A 19,518-nucleotide genomic window follows, 5' to 3' on the forward strand; every position below is an offset into this window, starting at 1 on the left:
AACTACTTTACTTTTGGAGAAAATTCAAAACATTCATTATTCAATAGGGCCCAAACTATCAAAAACCAGCGGTTTGAATGAACACATTTCTTGGTAGAATCATGCAGGACTGAAATTTTTGATGTTTTTCTACTCCTCTCATGAGCCCAAACAAGTCTCTGAAAGCATGAGTTTGCAACTACTTTACTTTTGGAGAAAATTCAAAACATTCACTATTCAATAGAGCCCAATAGCAAAAATCAGGTTTTGAATGAAGAATCACATTTCTTGGTAAAATCATGCAGGATTGAAATTTTTGATGTTTTTTTACTCCTCTCAACAGCCCAAACAAGTTTCTAAAAGGATGTTTGCAACTACTTTACTTTTGGAGAAAATTCAAAACATTCATTATTCAATAGGGCCCAAACTATCAAAAACCAGCGGTTTCAATGAACACACATTTCTTGGTAGAATCATGCAGGACTGAAATTTTTGATGTTTTTCTACTCCTCTCATGAGCCCAAACAAGTCTCTAAAAGCATGAGTTTGCAACTACTTTACTTTTGGAGAAAATTCAAAACATTCATTATTCAATAGAGCCCAATAGCAAAAACCAGCGTTTTGAATGAAGAATCACATTTCTTGGTAGAATCATGCAGGATTGAAATTTTTGATGGTTTTTTACTCCTCTCAACAGCCCAAACAAGTTTCTAAAAGGATGAGTTTGCAACTACTTTACTTTTGGAGAAAATTCAAAACATTCATTATTCAATAGGGCCCAAACTATCAAAAACCAGCGGTTTCAATGAACACACATTTCTTGGTAGAATCATGCAGGACTGAAATTTTTGATGTTTTTCTACTCCTCTCATGAGCCCAAACAAGTCTCTAAAAGCATGAGTTTGCAACTACTTTACTTTTGGAGAAAATTCAAAACATTCATTATTCAATAGAGCCCAATAGCAAAAACCAGCGTTTTGAATGAAGAATCACATTTCTTGGTAGAATCATGCAGGATTGAAATTTTTGATGGTTTTTTACTCCTCTCAACAGCCCAAACAAGTTTCTAAAAGGATGAGTTTGCAACTACTTTACTTTTGGAGAAAATTCAAAACATTCATTATTCAATAGGGCCCAAACTATCAAAAACCAGCCGTTTCAATGAACACACATGTCTTGGTAGAATCATGCAGGACTGAAATTTTTGATGTTTTTCTACTCATCTCATGAGCCCAAACAAGTCTCTAAAAGCATGAGTTTGCAACTACTTTACTTTTGGAGAAAATTCAAAACATTCATTATTCAATAGAGCCCAATAGCAAAAACCAGCGTTTTGAATGAAGAATCACATTTCTTGGTAGAATCATGCAGGATTGAAATTTTTGATGGTTTTTTACTCCTCTCAACAGCCCAAACAAGTTTCTAAAAGGATGAGTTTGCAACTACTTTACTTTTGGAGAAAATTCAAAACATTCATTATTCAATAGGGCCCAAACTATCAAAAACCAGCGGTTTCAATGAACACACATTTCTTGGTAGAATCATGCAGGACTGAAATTTTTGATGTTTTTCTACTCCTCTCATGAGCCCAAACAAGTCTCTAAAAGCATGAGTTTGCAACTACTTTACTTTTGGAGAAAATTCAAAACATTCATTATTCAATAGAGCCCAATAGCAAAAACCAGCGTTTTGAATGAAGAATCACATTTCTTGGTAGAATCATGCAGGATTGAAATTTTTGATGGTTTTTTACTCCACTCAACAGCCCAAACAAGTTTCTAAAAGGATGAGTTTGCAACTACTTTACTTTTGGAGAAAATTCAAAACATTCATTATTCAATAGGGCCCAAACTATCAAAAACCAGCGGTTTGAATGAACACATTTCTTGGTAGAATCATGCAGGACTGAAATTTTTGATGTTTTTCTACTCCTCTCATGAGCCCAAACAAGTCTCTAAAAGCATGAGTTTGCAACTACTTTACTTTTGGAGAAAATTCAAAACATTCATTTTTCAATAGAGCCCAATAGCAAAAACCAGCGTTTTGAATGAAGAATCACATTTCTTGGTAGAATCATGCAGGATTGAAATTTTTGATGGTTTTTTACTCCTCTCAACAGCCCAAACAAGTTTCTAAAAGGATGAGTTTGCAACTACTTTACTTTTGGAGAAAATTCAAAACATTCATTATTCAATAGGGCCCAAACTATCAAAAACCAGCGGTTTCAATGAACACACATTTCTTGGTAGAATCATGCAGGACTGAAATTTTTGATGTGTTTCTACTCCTCTCATGAGCCCAAACAAGTCTCTAAAAGCATGAGTTTGCAACTACTTTACTTTTGGAGAAAATTCAAAACATTCATTATTCAATAGAGCCCAATAGCAAAAACGAGCGTTTTGAATGAAGAATCACATTTCTTGGTAGAATCATGCAGGATTGAAATTTTTGATGGTTTTTTACTCCTCTCAACAGCCCAAACAAGTTTATAAAAGGATGAGTTTGCAACTACTTTACTTTTGGAGAAAATTCAAAACATTCATTATTCAATAGGGCCCAAACTATCAAAAAAAAGCGGTTTCAATGAACACACATTTCTTGGTAGAATCATGCAGGACTGAAATTTTTGATGTTTTTCTACTCCTCTCATGAGCCCAAACAAGTCTCTAAAAGCATGAGTTTGCAACTACTTTACTTTTGGAGAAAATTCAAAACATTCATTATTCAATAGGGCCCAAACTATCAAAAACCAGCGGTTTGAATAAACACACATTTCTTGGTAGAATCATGCAGGACTGAAATTTTTGATGTTTTTCTACTCCTCTCATGAGCCCAAACAAGTCTCTAAAAGCATGAGTTTGCAACTACTTTACTTTTGGAGAAAATTCAAAACATTCATTATTCAATAGAGCCCAATAGCAAAAACCAGCGTTTTGAATGAAGAATCACATTTCTTGGTAGAATCATGCAGGATTGAAATTTTTGATGGTTTTTTACTCCTCTCAACAGCCCAAACAAGTTTATAAAAGGATGAGTTTGCAACTACTTTACTTTTGGAGAAAATTCAAAACATTCATTATTCAATAGGGCCCAAACTATCAAAAACCAGCGGTTTGAATGAACACACATTTCTTGGTAGAATCATGCAGGACTGAAATTTTTGATGTTTTTCTACTCCTCTCATGAGCCCAAACAAGTCTCTAAAAGCATGAGTTTGCAACTACTTTACTTTTGGAGAAAATTCAAAACATTCATTATTCAATAGAGCCCAATAGCAAAAACCAGCGTTTTGAATGAAGAATCACATTTCTTGGTAGAATCATGCAGGATTGAAATTTTTGATGGTTTTTTACTCCTCTCAACAGCCCAAACAAGTTTCTAAAAGGATGAGTTTGCAACTACTTTACTTTTGGAGAAAATTCAAAACATTCATTATTCAATAGAGCCCAAACTATCAAAAACCAGCGGTTTCAATGAACACACATTTCTTGGTAGAATCATGCAGGACTGAAATTTTTGATGTTTTTCTACTCCTCTCATGAGCCCAAACAAGTCTCTAAAAGCATGAGTTTGCAACTACTTTACTTTTGGAGAAAATTCAAAACATTCACTATTCAATAGAGCCCAATAGCAAAAATCAGGTTTTGAATGAAGAATCACATTTCTTGGTAAAATCATGCAGGATTGAAATTTTTGATGGTTTTTTACTCCTCTCAACAGCTCAAACAAGTTTCTAAAAGGATGAGTTTGCAACTACTTTACTTTTGGAGAAAATTCAAAACATTCATTATTCAATAGGGCCCAAACTATCAAAAAACAGCGGTTTCAATGAACACACATTTCTTGGTAGAATCATGCAGGACTGAAATTTTTGATGTTTTTCTACTCCTCTCATGAGCCCAAACAAGTCTCTAAAAGCATGAGTTTGCAACTACTTTACTTTTGGAGAAAATTCAAAACATTCATTATTCAATAGAGCCCAATAGCAAAAACCAGCGTTTTGAATGAAGAATCACATTTCTTGGTAGAATCATGCAGGATTGAAATTTTTGATGGTTTTTTACTCCTCTCAACAGCCCAAACAAGTTTCTAAAAGGAAGAGTTTGCAACTACTTTACTTTTGGAGAAAATTCAAAACATTCATTATTCAATAGGGCCCAAACTATCAAAAACCAGCCGTTTCAATGAACACACATGTCTTGGTAGAATCATGCAGGACTGAAATTTTTGATGTTTTTCTACTCATCTCATGAGCCCAAACAAGTCTCTAAAAGCATGAGTTTGAAACTACTTTACTTTTGGAGAAAATTCAAAACATTCATTATTCAATAGAGCCCAAAAGCAAAAACCAGCGTTTTGAATGAAGAATCACATTTCTTGGTAGAATCATGCAGGATTGAAATTTTTGATGGTTTTTTACTCCTCTCAACAGCCCAAACAAGTTTCTAAAAGGATGAGTTTGCAACTACTTTACTTTTGGAGAAAATTCAAAACATTCATTATTCAATAGGGCCCAAACTATCAAAAACCAGCGGTTTCAATGAACACACATTTCTTGGTAGAATCATGCAGGACTGAAATTTTTGATGTTTTTCTACTCCTCTCATGAGCCCAAACAAGTCTCTAAAAGCATGGGTTTGCAACTACTTTACTTTTGGAGAAAATTCAAAACATTCATTATTCAATAGAGCCCAATAGCAAAAACCAGCGTTTTGAATGAAGAATCACATTTCTTGGTAGAATCATGCAGGATTGAAATTTTTGATGGTTTTTTACTCCTCTCAACAGCCCAAACAAGTTTCTAAAAGGATGAGTTTGCAACTACTTTACTTTTGGAGAAAATTCAAAACATTCATTATTCAATAGGGCCCAAACTATCAAAAACCAGCGGTTTGAATGAACACATTTCTTGGTAGAATCATGCAGGACTGAAATTTTTGATGTTTTTCTACTCCTCTCATGAGCCCAAACAAGTCTCTAAAAGCATAAGTTTGCAACTACTTTACTTTTGGAGAAAATTCAAAACATTCGCTATTCAATAGAGCCCAATAGCAAAAATCAGGTTTTGAATGAAGAATCACATTTCTTGGTAAAATCATGCAGGATTGAAATTTTTGATGGTTTTTTACTCCTCTCAACAGCCCAAACAAGTTTCTAAAAGGATGAGTTTGCAACTACTTTACTTTTGGAGAAAATTCAAAACATTCATTATTCAATAGGGCCCAAACTATCAAAAACCAGCGGTTTCAATGAACACACATTTCTTGGTAGAATCATGCAGGACTGAAATTTTTGATGTTTTTCTACTCCTCTCATGAGCCCAAACAAGTCTCTAAAAGCATGAGTTTGCAACTACTTTACTTTTGGAGAAAATTCAAAACATTCATTATTCAATAGAGCCCAATAGCAAAAACCAGCGTTTTGAATGAAGAATCACATTTCTTGGTAGAATCATGCAGGATTGAAATTTTTGATGGTTTTTTTACTCCTCTCAACAGCCCAAACAAGTTTCTAAAAGGATGAGTTTGCAACTACTTTACTTTTGGAGAAAATTCAAAACATTCATTATTCAATAGGGCCCAAACTATCAAAAACCAGCGGTTTCAATGAACACACATTTCTTGGTAGAATCATGCAGGACTGAAATTTTTGATGTTTTTCTACTCCTCTCATGAGCCCAAACAAGTCTCTAAAAGCATGAGTTTGCAACTACTTTACTTTTGGAGAAAATTCAAAACATTCATTATTCAATAGAGCCCAATAGCAAAAACCAGGGTTTTGAATGAAGAATCACATTTCTTGGTAGAATCATGCAGGATTGAAATTTTTGATGGTTTTTTACTCCTCTCAAAAGCCCAAACAAGTTTCTAAAAGCATGAGTTTGCAACTACTTTACTTTTGGAGAAAATTCAAAACATTCATTATTCAATAGGGCCCAAACTATCAAAAACCAGCGGTTTGAATGAACACATTTCTTGGTAGAATCATGCTGGACTGAAATTTTTGATGTTTTTCTACTCCTCTCATGAGCCCAAACAAGTCTCTAAAAGCATGAGTTTGCAACTACTTTACTTTTGGAGAAAATTCAAAACATTCACTATTCAATAGAGCCCAATAGCAAAAATCAGGTTTTGAATGAAGAATCACATTTCTTGGTAAAATCATGCAGGATTGAAATTTTTGATGGTTTTTTACTCCTCTCAACAGCCCAAACAAGTTTCTAAAAGGATGAGTTTGCAACTACTTTACTTTTGGAGAAAATTCAAAACATTCATTATTCAATAGGGCCCAAACTATCAAAAACCAGCGGTTTCAATGAACACACATTTCTTGGTAGAATCATGCAGGACTGAAATTTTTGATGTTTTTCTACTCCTCTCATGAGCCCAAACAAGTCTCTAAAAGCATGAGTTTGCAACTACTTTACTTTTGGAGAAAATTCAAAACATTCATTATTCAATAGGGCCCAAACTATCAAAAACCAGCCGTTTCAATGAACACACATGTCTTGGTAGAATCATGCAGGACTGAAATTTTTGATGTTTTTCTACTCATCTCATGAGCCCAAACAAGTCTCTAAAAGCATGAGTTTGCAACTACTTTACTTTTGGAGAAAATTCAAAACATTCATTATTCAATAGAGCCCAATAGCAAAAACCAGCGTTTTGAATGAAGAATCACATTTCTTGGTAGAATCATGCAGGATTGAAATTTTTGATGGTTTTTTACTCCTCTCAACAGCCCAAACAAGTTTCTAAAAGGATGAGTTTGCAACTACTTTACTTTTGGAGAAAATTCAAAACATTCATTATTCAATAGGGCCCAAACTATCAAAAACCAGCGGTTTCAATGAACACACATTTCTTGGTAGAATCATGCAGGACTGAAATTTTTGATGTGTTTCTACTCCTCTCATGAGCCCAAACAAGTCTCTAAAAGCATGAGTTTGCAACTACTTTACTTTTGGAGAAAATTCAAAACATTCATTATTCAATAGAGCCCAATAGCAAAAACGAGCGTTTTGAATGAAGAATCACATTTCTTGGTAGAATCATGCAGGATTGAAATTTTTGATGGTTTTTTACTCCTCTCAACAGCCCAAACAAGCTTCTAAAAGGATGAGTTTGCAACTACTTTACTTTTGGAGAAAATTCAAAACATTCATTATTCAATAGGGCCCAAACTATCAAAAACCAGCGGTTTCAATGAACACACATTTCTTGGTAGAATCATGCAGGACTGAAATTTTTGATGTTTTTCTACTCCTCTCATGAGCCCAAACAAGTCTCTAAAAGCATGAGTTTGCAACTACTTTACTTTTGGAGAAAATTCAAAACATTCATTATTCAATAGAGCCCAATAGCAAAAACCAGCGTTTTGAATGAAGAATCACATTTCTTGGTAGAATCATGCAGGATTGAAATTTTTGATGGTTTTTTACTCCTCTCAACAGCCCAAACAAGTTTCTAAAAGGATGAGTTTGCAACTACTTTACTTTTGGAGAAAATTCAAAACATTCATTATTCAATAGAGCCCAATAGCAAAAACCAGCGTTTTGAATGAAGAATCACATTTCTTGGTAGAATCATGCAGGATTGAAATTTTTGATGGTTTTTTACTCCTCTCAACAGCCCAAACAAGTTTATAAAAGGATGAGTTTGCAACTACTTTACTTTTGGAGAAAATTCAAAACATTCATTATTCAATAGGGCCCAAACTATCAAAAACCAGCGGTTTGAATGAACACACATTTCTTGGTAGAATCATACAGGATTGAAATTTTTGATGGTTTTTTGCTCCTCTCAACAGCCCAAACAAGTTTCTAACAGGATGAGTTTGCAACTACTTTACTTTTGGAGAAAATTCAAAACATTCATTATTCAATAGAGCCCAATAGCAAAAACCAGCGTTTTGAATGAAGAATCACATTTCTTGGTAGAATCATGCAGGATTGAAATTTTTGATGGTTTTTTACTCCTCTCAACAGCCCAAACAAGTTTCTAAAAGGAAGAGTTTGCAACTACTTTACTTTTGGAGAAAATTCAAAACATTCATTATTCAATAGGGCCCAAACTATCAAAAACCAGCCGTTTCAATGAACACACATGTCTTGGTAGAATCATGCAGGACTGAAATTTTTGATGTTTTTCTACTCATCTCATGAGCCCAAACAAGTCTCTAAAAGCATGAGTTTGCAACTACTTTACTTTTGGAGAAAATTCAAAACATTCATTATTCAATAGAGCCCTATAGCAAAAACCAGCGTTTTGAATGAAGAATCACATTTCTTGGTAGAATCATGCAGGATTGAAATTTTTGATGGTTTTTTACTCCTCTCAACAGCCCAAACAAGTTTCTAAAAGGATGAGTTTGCAACTACTTTACTTTTGGAGAAAATTCAAAACATTCATTATTCAATAGGGCCCAAACTATCAAAAACCAGCGGTTTCAATGAACACACATTTCTTGGTAGAATCATGCAGGACTGAAATTTTTGATGTTTTTCTACTCCTCTCATGAGCCCAAACAAGTCTCTAAAAGCATGGGTTTGCAACTACTTTACTTTTGGAGAAAATTCAAAACATTCATTATTCAATAGAGCCCAATAGCAAAAACCAGCGTTTTGAATGAAGAATCACATTTCTTGGTAGAATCATGCAGGATTTAAATTTTTGATGGTTTTTTACTCCTCTCAACAGCCCAAACAAGTTTCTAAAAGGATGAGTTTGCAACTACTTTACTTTTGGAGAAAATTCAAAACATTCATTATTCAATAGGGCCCAAACTATCAAAAACCAGCGGTTTGAATGAACACATTTCTTGGTAGAATCATGCAGGACTGAAATTTTTGATGTTTTTCTACTCCTCTCATGAGCCCAAACAAGTCTCTGAAAGCATGAGTTTGCAACTACTTTACTTTTGGAGAAAATTCAAAACATTCACTATTCAATAGAGCCCAATAGCAAAAATCAGGTTTTGAATGAAGAATCACATTTCTTGGTAAAATCATGCAGGATTGAAATTTTTGATGGTTTTTTACTCCTCTCAACAGCCCAAACAAGTTTCTAAAAGGATGTTTGCAACTACTTTACTTTTGGAGAAAATTCAAAACATTCATTATTCAATAGGGCCCAAACTATCAAAAACCAGCGGTTTCAATGAACACACATTTCTTGGTAGAATCATGCAGGACTGAAATTTTTGATGTTTTTCTACTCCTCTCATGAGCCCAAACAAGTCTCTAAAAGCATGAGTTTGCAACTACTTTACTTTTGGAGAAAATTCAAAACATTCATTATTCAATAGAGCCCAATAGCAAAAACCAGCGTTTTGAATGAAGAATCACATTTCTTGGTAGAATCATGCAGGATTGAAATTTTTGATGGTTTTTTACTCCTCTCAACAGCCCAAACAAGTTTCTAAAAGGATGAGTTTGCAACTACTTTACTTTTGGAGAAAATTCAAAACATTCATTATTCAATAGGGCCCAAACTATCAAAAACCAGCGGTTTCAATGAACACACATTTCTTGGTAGAATCATGCAGGACTGAAATTTTTGATGTTTTTCTACTCCTCTCATGAGCCCAAACAAGTCTCTAAAAGCATGAGTTTGCAACTACTTTACTTTTGGAGAAAATTCAAAACATTCATTATTCAATAGAGCCCAATAGCAAAAACCAGCGTTTTGAATGAAGAATCACATTTCTTGGTAGAATCATGCAGGATTGAAATTTTTGATGGTTTTTTACTCCTCTCAACAGCCCAAACAAGTTTCTAAAAGGATGAGTTTGCAACTACTTTACTTTTGGAGAAAATTCAAAACATTCATTATTCAATAGGGCCCAAACTATCAAAAACCAGCCGTTTCAATGAACACACATGTCTTGGTAGAATCATGCAGGACTGAAATTTTTGATGTTTTTCTACTCATCTCATGAGCCCAAACAAGTCTCTAAAAGCATGAGTTTGCAACTACTTTACTTTTGGAGAAAATTCAAAACATTCATTATTCAATAGAGCCCAATAGCAAAAACCAGCGTTTTGAATGAAGAATCACATTTCTTGGTAGAATCATGCAGGATTGAAATTTTTGATGGTTTTTTACTCCTCTCAACAGCCCAAACAAGTTTCTAAAAGGATGAGTTTGCAACTACTTTACTTTTGGAGAAAATTCAAAACATTCATTATTCAATAGGGCCCAAACTATCAAAAACCAGCGGTTTCAATGAACACACATTTCTTCGTAGAATCATGCAGGACTGAAATTTTTGATGTTTTTCTACTCCTCTCATGAGCCCAAACAAGTCTCTAAAAGCATGAGTTTGCAACTACTTTACTTTTGGAGAAAATTCAAAACATTCATTATTCAATAGAGCCCAATAGCAAAAACCAGCGTTTTGAATGAAGAATCACATTTCTTGGTAGAATCATGCAGGATTGAAATTTTTGATGGTTTTTTACTCCACTCAACAGCCCAAACAAGTTTCTAAAAGGATGAGTTTGCAACTACTTTACTTTTGGAGAAAATTCAAAACATTCATTATTCAATAGGGCCCAAACTATCAAAAACCAGCGGTTTGAATGAACACATTTCTTGGTAGAATCATGCAGGACTGAAATTTTTGATGTTTTTCTACTCCTCTCATGAGCCCAAACAAGTCTCTAAAAGCATGAGTTTGCAACTACTTTACTTTTGGAGAAAATTCAAAACATTCATTATTCAATAGAGCCCAATAGCAAAAACCAGCGTTTTGAATGAAGAATCACATTTCTTGGTAGAATCATGCAGGATTGAAATTTTTGATGGTTTTTTACTCCTCTCAACAGCCCAAACAAGTTTCTAAAAGGATGAGTTTGCAACTACTTTACTTTTGGAGAAAATTCAAAACATTCATTATTCAATAGGGCCCAAACTATCAAAAACCAGCGGTTTCAATGAACACACATTTCTTGGTAGAATCATGCAGGACTGAAATTTTTGATGTGTTTCTACTCCTCTCATGAGCCCAAACAAGTCTCTAAAAGCATGAGTTTGCAACTACTTTACTTTTGGAGAAAATTCAAAACATTCATTATTCAATAGAGCCCAATAGCAAAAACGAGCGTTTTGAATGAAGAATCACATTTCTTGGTAGAATCATGCAGGATTGAAATTTTTGATGGTTTTTTACTCCTCTCAACAGCCCAAACAAGCTTCTAAAAGGATGAGTTTGCAACTACTTTACTTTTGGAGAAAATTCAAAACATTCATTATTCAATAGGGCCCAAACTATCAAAAACCAGCGGTCTCAATGAACACACATTTCTTGGTAGAATCATGCAGGACTGAAATTTTTGATGTTTTTCTACTCCTCTCATGAGCCCAAACAAGTCTCTAAAAGCATGAGTTTGCAACTACTTTACTTTTGGAGAAAATTCAAAACATTCATTATTCAATAGGGCCCAAACTATCAAAAACCAGCGGTTTGAATAAACACACATTTCTTGGTAGAATCATGCAGGACTGAAATTTTTGATGTTTTTCTACTCCTCTCATGAGCCCAAACAAGTCTCTAAAAGCATGAGTTTGCAACTACTTTACTTTTGGAGAAAATTCAAAACATTCATTATTCAATAGAGCCCAATAGCAAAAACCAGCGTTTTGAATGAAGAATCACATTTCTTGGTAGAATCATGCAGGATTGAAATTTTTGATGGTTTTTTACTCCTCTCAACAGCCCAAACAAGTTTCTAAAAGGATGAGTTTGCAACTACTTTACTTTTGGAGAAAATTCAAAACATTCATTATTCAATAGAGCCCAATAGCAAAAACCAGCGTTTTGAATGAAGAATCACATTTCTTGGTAGAATCATGCAGGATTGAAATTTTTGATGGTTTTTTACTCCTCTCAACAGCCCAAACAAGTTTATAAAAGGATGAGTTTGCAACTACTTTACTTTTGGAGAAAATTCAAAACATTCATTATTCAATAGGGCCCAAACTATCAAAAACCAGCGGTTTGAATGAACACACATTTCTTGGTAGAATCATGCAGGATTGAAATTTTTGATGGTTTTTTGCTCCTCTCAACAGCCCAAACAAGTTTCTAACAGGATGAGTTTGCAACTACTTTACTTTTGGAGAAAATTCAAAACATTCATTATTCAATAGGGCCCAAACTATCAAAAACCAGCGGTTTCAATGAACACACATTTCTTGGTAGAATCATGCAGGACTGAAATTTTTGATGTTTTTCTACTCCTCTCATGAGCCCAAACAAGTCTCTAAAAGCATGAGTTTGCAACTACTTTACTTTTGGAGAAAATTCAAAACATTCATTATTCAATAGAGCCCAATAGCAAAAACCAGCGTTTTGAATGAAGAATCACATTTCTTGGTAGAATCATGCAGGATTGAAATTTTTGATGGTTTTTTACTCCTCTCAACAGCCCAAACAAGTTTCTAAAAGGATGAGTTTGCAACTACTTTACTTTTGGAGAAAATTCAAAACATTCATTATTCAATAGAGCCCAAACTATCAAAAACCAGCGGTTTCAATGAACACACATTTCTTGGTAGAATCATGCAGGACTGAAATTTTTGATGTTTTTCTACTCCTCTCATGAGCCCAAACAAGTCTCTAAAAGCATGAGTTTGCAACTACTTTACTTTTGGAGAAAATTCAAAACATTCACTATTCAATAGAGCCCAATAGCAAAAATCAGGTTTTGAATGAAGAATCACATTTCTTGGTAAAATCATGCAGGATTGAAATTTTTGATGGTTTTTTACTCCTCTCAACAGCTCAAACAAGTTTCTAAAAGGATGAGTTTGCAACTACTTTACTTTTGGAGAAAATTCAAAACATTCATTATTCAATAGGGCCCAAACTATCAAAAAACAGCGGTTTCAATGAACACACATTTCTTGGTAGAATCATGCAGGACTGAAATTTTTGATGTTTTTCTACTCTCATGAGCCCAAACAAGTCTCTAAAAGCATGAGTTTGCAACTACTTTACTTTTGGAGAAAATTCAAAACATTCATTATTCAATAGAGCCCAATAGCAAAAACCAGCGTTTTGAATGAAGAATCACATTTCTTGGTAGAATCATGCAGGATTGAAATTTTTGATGGTTTTTTACTCCTCTCAACAGCCCAAACAAGTTTCTAAAAGGAAGAGTTTGCAACTACTTTACTTTTGGAGAAAATTCAAAACATTCATTATTCAATAGGGCCCAAACTATCAAAAACCAGCCGTTTCAATGAACACACATGTCTTGGTAGAATCATGCAGGACTGAAATTTTTGATGTTTTTCTACTCATCTCATGAGCCCAAACAAGTCTCTAAAAGCATGAGTTTGAAACTACTTTACTTTTGGAGAAAATTCAAAACATTCATTATTCAATAGAGCCCAAAAGCAAAAACCAGCGTTTTGAATGAAGAATCACATTTCTTGGTAGAATCATGCAGGATTGAAATTTTTGATGGTTTTTTACTCCTCTCAACAGCCCAAACAAGTTTCTAAAAGGATGAGTTTGCAACTACTTTACTTTTGGAGAAAATTCAAAACATTCATTATTCAATAGGGCCCAAACTATCAAAAACCAGCGGTTTCAATGAACACACATTTCTTGGTAGAATCATGCAGGACTGAAATTTTTGATGTTTTTCTACTCCTCTCATGAGCCCAAACAAGTCTCTAAAAGCATGGGTTTGCAACTACTTTACTTTTGGAGAAAATTCAAAACATTCATTATTCAATAGAGCCCAATAGCAAAAACCAGCGTTTTGAATGAAGAATCACATTTCTTGGTAGAATCATGCAGGATTTAAATTTTTGATGGTTTTTTACTCCTCTCAACAGCCCAAACAAGTTTCTAAAAGGATGAGTTTGCAACTACTTTACTTTTGGAGAAAATTCAAAACATTCATTATTCAATAGGGCCCAAACTATCAAAAACCAGCGGTTTGAATGAACACATTTCTTGGTAGAATCATGCAGGACTGAAATTTTTGATGTTTTTCTACTCCTCTCATGAGCCCAAACAAGTCTCTAAAAGCATAAGTTTGCAACTACTTTACTTTTGGAGAAAATTCAAAACATTCGCTATTCAATAGAGCCCAATAGCAAAAATCAGGTTTTGAATGAAGAATCACATTTCTTGGTAAAATCATGCAGGATTGAAATTTTTGATGGTTTTTTACTCCTCTCAACAGCCCAAACAAGTTTCTAAAAGGATGAGTTTGCAACTACTTTACTTTTGGAGAAAATTCAAAACATTCATTATTCAATAGGGCCCAAACTATCAAAAACCAGCGGTTTCAATGAACACACATTTCTTGGTAGAATCATGCAGGACTGAAATTTTTGATGTTTTTCTACTCCTCTCATGAGCCCAAACAAGTCTCTAAAAGCATGAGTTTGCAACTACTTTACTTTTGGAGAAAATTCAAAACATTCATTATTCAATAGAGCCCAATAGCAAAAACCAGCGTTTTGAATGAAGAATCACATTTCTTGGTAGAATCATGCAGGATTGAAATTTTTGATGGTTTTTTTACTCCTCTCAACAGCCCAAACAAGTTTCTAAAAGGATGAGTTTGCAACTACTTTACTTTTGGAGAAAATTCAAAACATTCATTATTCAATAGGGCCCAAACTATCAAAAACCAGCGGTTTCAATGAACACACATTTCTTGGTAGAATCATGCAGGACTGAAATTTTTGATGTTTTTCTACTCCTCTCATGAGCCCAAACAAGTCTCTAAAAGCATGAGTTTGCAACTACTTTACTTTTGGAGAAAATTCAAAACATTCATTATTCAATAGAGCCCAATAGCAAAAACCAGGGTTTTGAATGAAGAATCACATTTCTTGGTAGAATCATGCAGGATTGAAATTTTTGATGGTTTTTTACTCCTCTCAACAGCCCAAACAAGTTTCTAAAAGCATGAGTTTGCAACTACTTTACTTTTGGAGAAAATTCAAAACATTCATTATTCAATAGGGCCCAAACTATCAAAAACCAGCGGTTTGAATGAACACATTTCTTGGTAGAATCATGCAGGACTGAAATTTTTGATGTTTTTCTACTCCTCTCATGAGCCCAAACAAGTCTCTAAAAGCATGAGTTTGCAACTACTTTACTTTTGGAGAAAATTCAAAACATTCACTATTCAATAGAGCCCAATAGCAAAAATCAGGTTTTGAATGAAGAATCACATTTCTTGGTAAAATCATGCAGGATTGAAATTTTTGATGGTTTTTTACTCCTCTCAACAGCCCAAACAAGTTTCTAAAAGGATGAGTTTGCAACTACTTTACTTTTGGAGAAAATTCAAAACATTCATTATTCAATAGGGCCCAAACTATCAAAAACCAGCGGTTTCAATGAACACACATTTCTTGGTAGAATCATGCAGGACTGAAATTTTTGATGTTTTTCTACTCCTCTCATGAGCCCAAACAAGTCTCTAAAAGCATGAGTTTGCAACTACTTTACTTTTGGAGAAAATTCAAAACATTCATTATTCAATAGGGCCCAAACTATCAAAAACCAGCGGTTTGAATGAACACACATTTCTTGGTAGAATCATGCAGGACTGAAATTTTTGTTGTTTTTCTACTCCTCTCATGAGCCCAAACAAGTCTCTAAAAGCATGAGTTTGCAACTACTTTACTTTTGGAGAAAATTCAAAACATTCATTATTCAATAGAGCCCAATAGCAAAAACCAGCGTTTTGAATGAAGAATCACATTTCTTGGTAGAATCATGCAGGATTGAAATTTTTGATGGATTTTTACTCCTCTCAACAGCCCAAACAAGTTTCTAAAAGGATGAGTTTGCAACTACTTTACTTTTGGAGAACATTCAAAACATTCATTATTCAATAGGGCCCAAACTATCAAAAACCAGCGGTTTCAATGAACACACATTTCTTGGTAGAATCATGCAGGACTGAAATTTTTGATGTTTTTCTACTCCTCTCATGAGCCCAAACAAGTCTCTAAAAGCATGAGTTTGCAACTACTTTACTTTTGGAGAAAATTCAAAACATTCATTATTCAATAGAGCCCAATAGCAAAAACCAGCGTTTTGAATGAAGAATCACATTTCTTGGTAGAATCATGCAGGATTGAAATTTTTGATGGTTTTTTACTCCTCTCAACAGCCCAAACAAGCTTCTAAAAGGATGAGTTTGCAACTACTTTACTTTTGGAGAAAATTCAAAACATTCATTATTCAATAGGGCCCAAACTATCAAAAACCAGCGGTTTCAATGAACACACATTTCTTGGTAGAATCATGCAGGACTGAAATTTTTGATGTTTTTCTACTCCTCTCATGAGCCCAAACAAGTCTCTAAAAGCATGAGTTTGCAACTACTTTACTTTTGGAGAAAATTCAAAACATTCATTATTCAATAGGGCCCAAACTATCAAAAACCAGCGGTTTGAATAAACACACATTTCTTGGTAGAATCATGCAGGACTGAAATTTTTGATGTTTTTCTACTCCTCTCATGAGCCCAAACAAGTCTCTAAAAGCATGAGTTTGCAACTACTTTACTTTTGGAGAAAATTCAAAACATTCATTATTCAATAGAGCCCAATAGCAAAAACCAGCGTTTTGAATGAAGAATCACATTTCTTGGTAGAATCATGCAGGATTGAAATTTTTGATGGTTTTTTACTCCTCTCAACAGCCCAAACAAGTTTATAAAAGGATGAGTTTGCAACTACTTTACTTTTGGAGAAAATTCAAAACATTCATTATTCAATAGGGCCCAAACTATCAAAAACCAGCGGTTTGAATGAACACACATTTCTTGGTAGAATCATGCAGGATTGAAATTTTTGATGGTTTTTTGCTCCTCTCAACAGCCCAAACAAGTTTCTAACAGGATGAGTTTGCAACTACTTTACTTTTGGAGAAAATTCAAAACATTCATTATTCAATAGGGCCCAAACTATCAAAAACCAGCGGTTTCAATGAACACACATTTCTTGGTAGAATCATGCAGGACTGAAATTTTTGATGTTTTTCTACTCCTCTCATGAGCCCAAACAAGTCTCTAAAAGCATGAGTTTGCAACTACTTTACTTTTGGAGAAAATTCAAAACATTCATTATTCAATAGAGCCCAATAGCAAAAACCAGCGTTTTGAATGAAGAATCACATTTCTTGGTAGAATCATGCAGGATTGAAATTTTTGATGGTTTTTTACTCCTCTCAACAGCCCAAACAAGTTTCTAAAAGGATGAGTTTGCAACTACTTTACTTTTGGAGAAAATTCAAAACATTCATTATTCAATAGAGCCCAAACTATCAAAAACCAGCGGTTTCAATGAACACACATTTCTTGGTAGAATCATGCAGGACTGAAATTTTTGATGTTTTTCTACTCCTCTCATGAGCCCAAACAAGTCTCTAAAAGCATGAGTTTGCAACTACTTTACTTTTGGAGAAAATTCAAAACATTCACTATTCAATAGAGCCCAATAGCAAAAATCAGGTTTTGAATGAAGAATCACATTTCTTGGTAAAATCATGCAGGATTGAAATTTTTGATGGTTTTTTACTCCTCTCAACAGCTCAAACAAGTTTCTAAAAGGATGAGTTTGCAACTACTTTACTTTTGGAGAAAATTCAAAACATTCATTATTCAATAGGGCCCAAACTATCAAAAAACAGCGGTTTCAATGAACACACATTTCTTGGTAGAATCATGCAGGACTGAAATTTTTGATGTTTTTCTACTCCTCTCATGAGCCCAAACAAGTCTCTAAAAGCATGAGTTTGCAACTACTTTACTTTTGGAGAAAATTCAAAACATTCATTATTCAATAGAGCCCAATAGCAAAAACCAGCGTTTTGAATGAAGAATCACATTTCTTGGTAGAATCATGCAGGATTGAAATTTTTGATGGTTTTTTACTCCTCTCAACAGCCCAAACAAGTTTCTAAAAGGAAGAGTTTGCAACTACTTTACTTTTGGAGAAAATTCAAAACATTCATTATTCAATAGGGCCCAAACTATCAAAAACCAGCCGTTTCAATGAACACACATGTCTTGGTAGAATCATGCAGGACTGAAATTTTTGATGTTTTTCTACTCATCTCATGAGCCCAAACAAGTCTCTAAAAGCATGAGTTTGAAACTACTTTACTTTTGGAGAAAATTCAAAACATTCATTATTCAATAGAGCCCAAAAGCAAAAACCAGCGTTTTGAATGAAGAATCACATTTCTTGGTAGAATCATGCAGGATTGAAATTTTTGATGGTTTTTTACTCCTCTCAACAGCCCAAACAAGTTTCTAAAAGGATGAGTTTGCAACTACTTTACTTTTGGAGAAAATTCAAAACATTCATTATTCAATAGGGCCCAAACTATCAAAAACCAGCGGTTTCAATGAACACACATTTCTTGGTAGAATCATGCAGGACTGAAATTTTTGATGTTTTTCTACTCCTCTCATGAGCCCAAACAAGTCTCTAAAAGCATGGGTTTGCAACTACTTTACTTTTGGAGAAAATTCAAAACATTCATTATTCAATAGAGCCCAATAGCAAAAACCAGCGTTTTGAATGAAGAATCACATTTCTTGGTAGAATCATGCAGGATTGAAATTTTTGATGGTTTTTTACTCCTCTCAACAGCCCAAACAAGTTTCTAAAAGGATGAGTTTGCAACTACTTTACTTTTGGAGAAAATTCAAAACATTCATTATTCAATAGGGCCCAAACTATCAAAAACCAGCGGTTTGAATGAACACATTTCTTGGTAGAATCATGCAGGACTGAAATTTTTGATGTTTTTCTACTCCTCTCATGAGCCCAAACAAGTCTCTAAAAGCATAAGTTTGCAACTACTTTACTTTTGGAGAAAATTCAAAACATTCGCTATTCAATAGAGCCCAATAGCAAAAATCAGGTTTTGAATGAAGAATCACATTTCTTGGTAAAATCATGCAGGATTGAAATTTTTGATGGTTTTTTACTCCTCTCAACAGCCCAAACAAGTTTCTAAAAGGATGAGTTTGCAACTACTTTACTTTTGGAGAAAATTCAAAACATTCATTATTCAATAGGGCCCAAACTATCAAAAACCAGCGGTTTCAATGAACACACATTTCTTGGTAGAATCATGCAGGACTGAAATTTTTGATGTTTTTCTACTCCTCTCATGAGCCCAAACAAGTCTCTAAAAGCATGAGTTTGCAACTACTTTACTTTTGGAGAAAATTCAAAACATTCATTATTCAATAGAGCCCAATAGCAAAAACCAGGGTTTTGAATGAAGAATCACATTTCTTGGTAGAATCATGCAGGATTGAAATTTTTGATGGTTTTTTACTCCTCTCAACAGCCCAAACAAGTTTCTAAAAGCATGAGTTTGCAACTACTTTACTTTTGGAGAAAATTCAAAACATTCATTATTCAATAGGGCCCAAACTATCAAAAACCAGCGGTTTGAATGAACACATTTCTTGGTAGAATCATGCTGGACTGAAATTTTTGATGTTTTTCTACTCCTCTCATGAGCCCA

This window comes from Dendrobates tinctorius, unplaced genomic scaffold, assembly GCF_039654945.1.
Source record: "Dendrobates tinctorius isolate UK_male_01 unplaced genomic scaffold, ASM3965494v1 ptg000170l, whole genome shotgun sequence".
In the NCBI taxonomy this organism is placed as follows: Eukaryota; Metazoa; Chordata; class Amphibia; order Anura; family Dendrobatidae; genus Dendrobates; species Dendrobates tinctorius.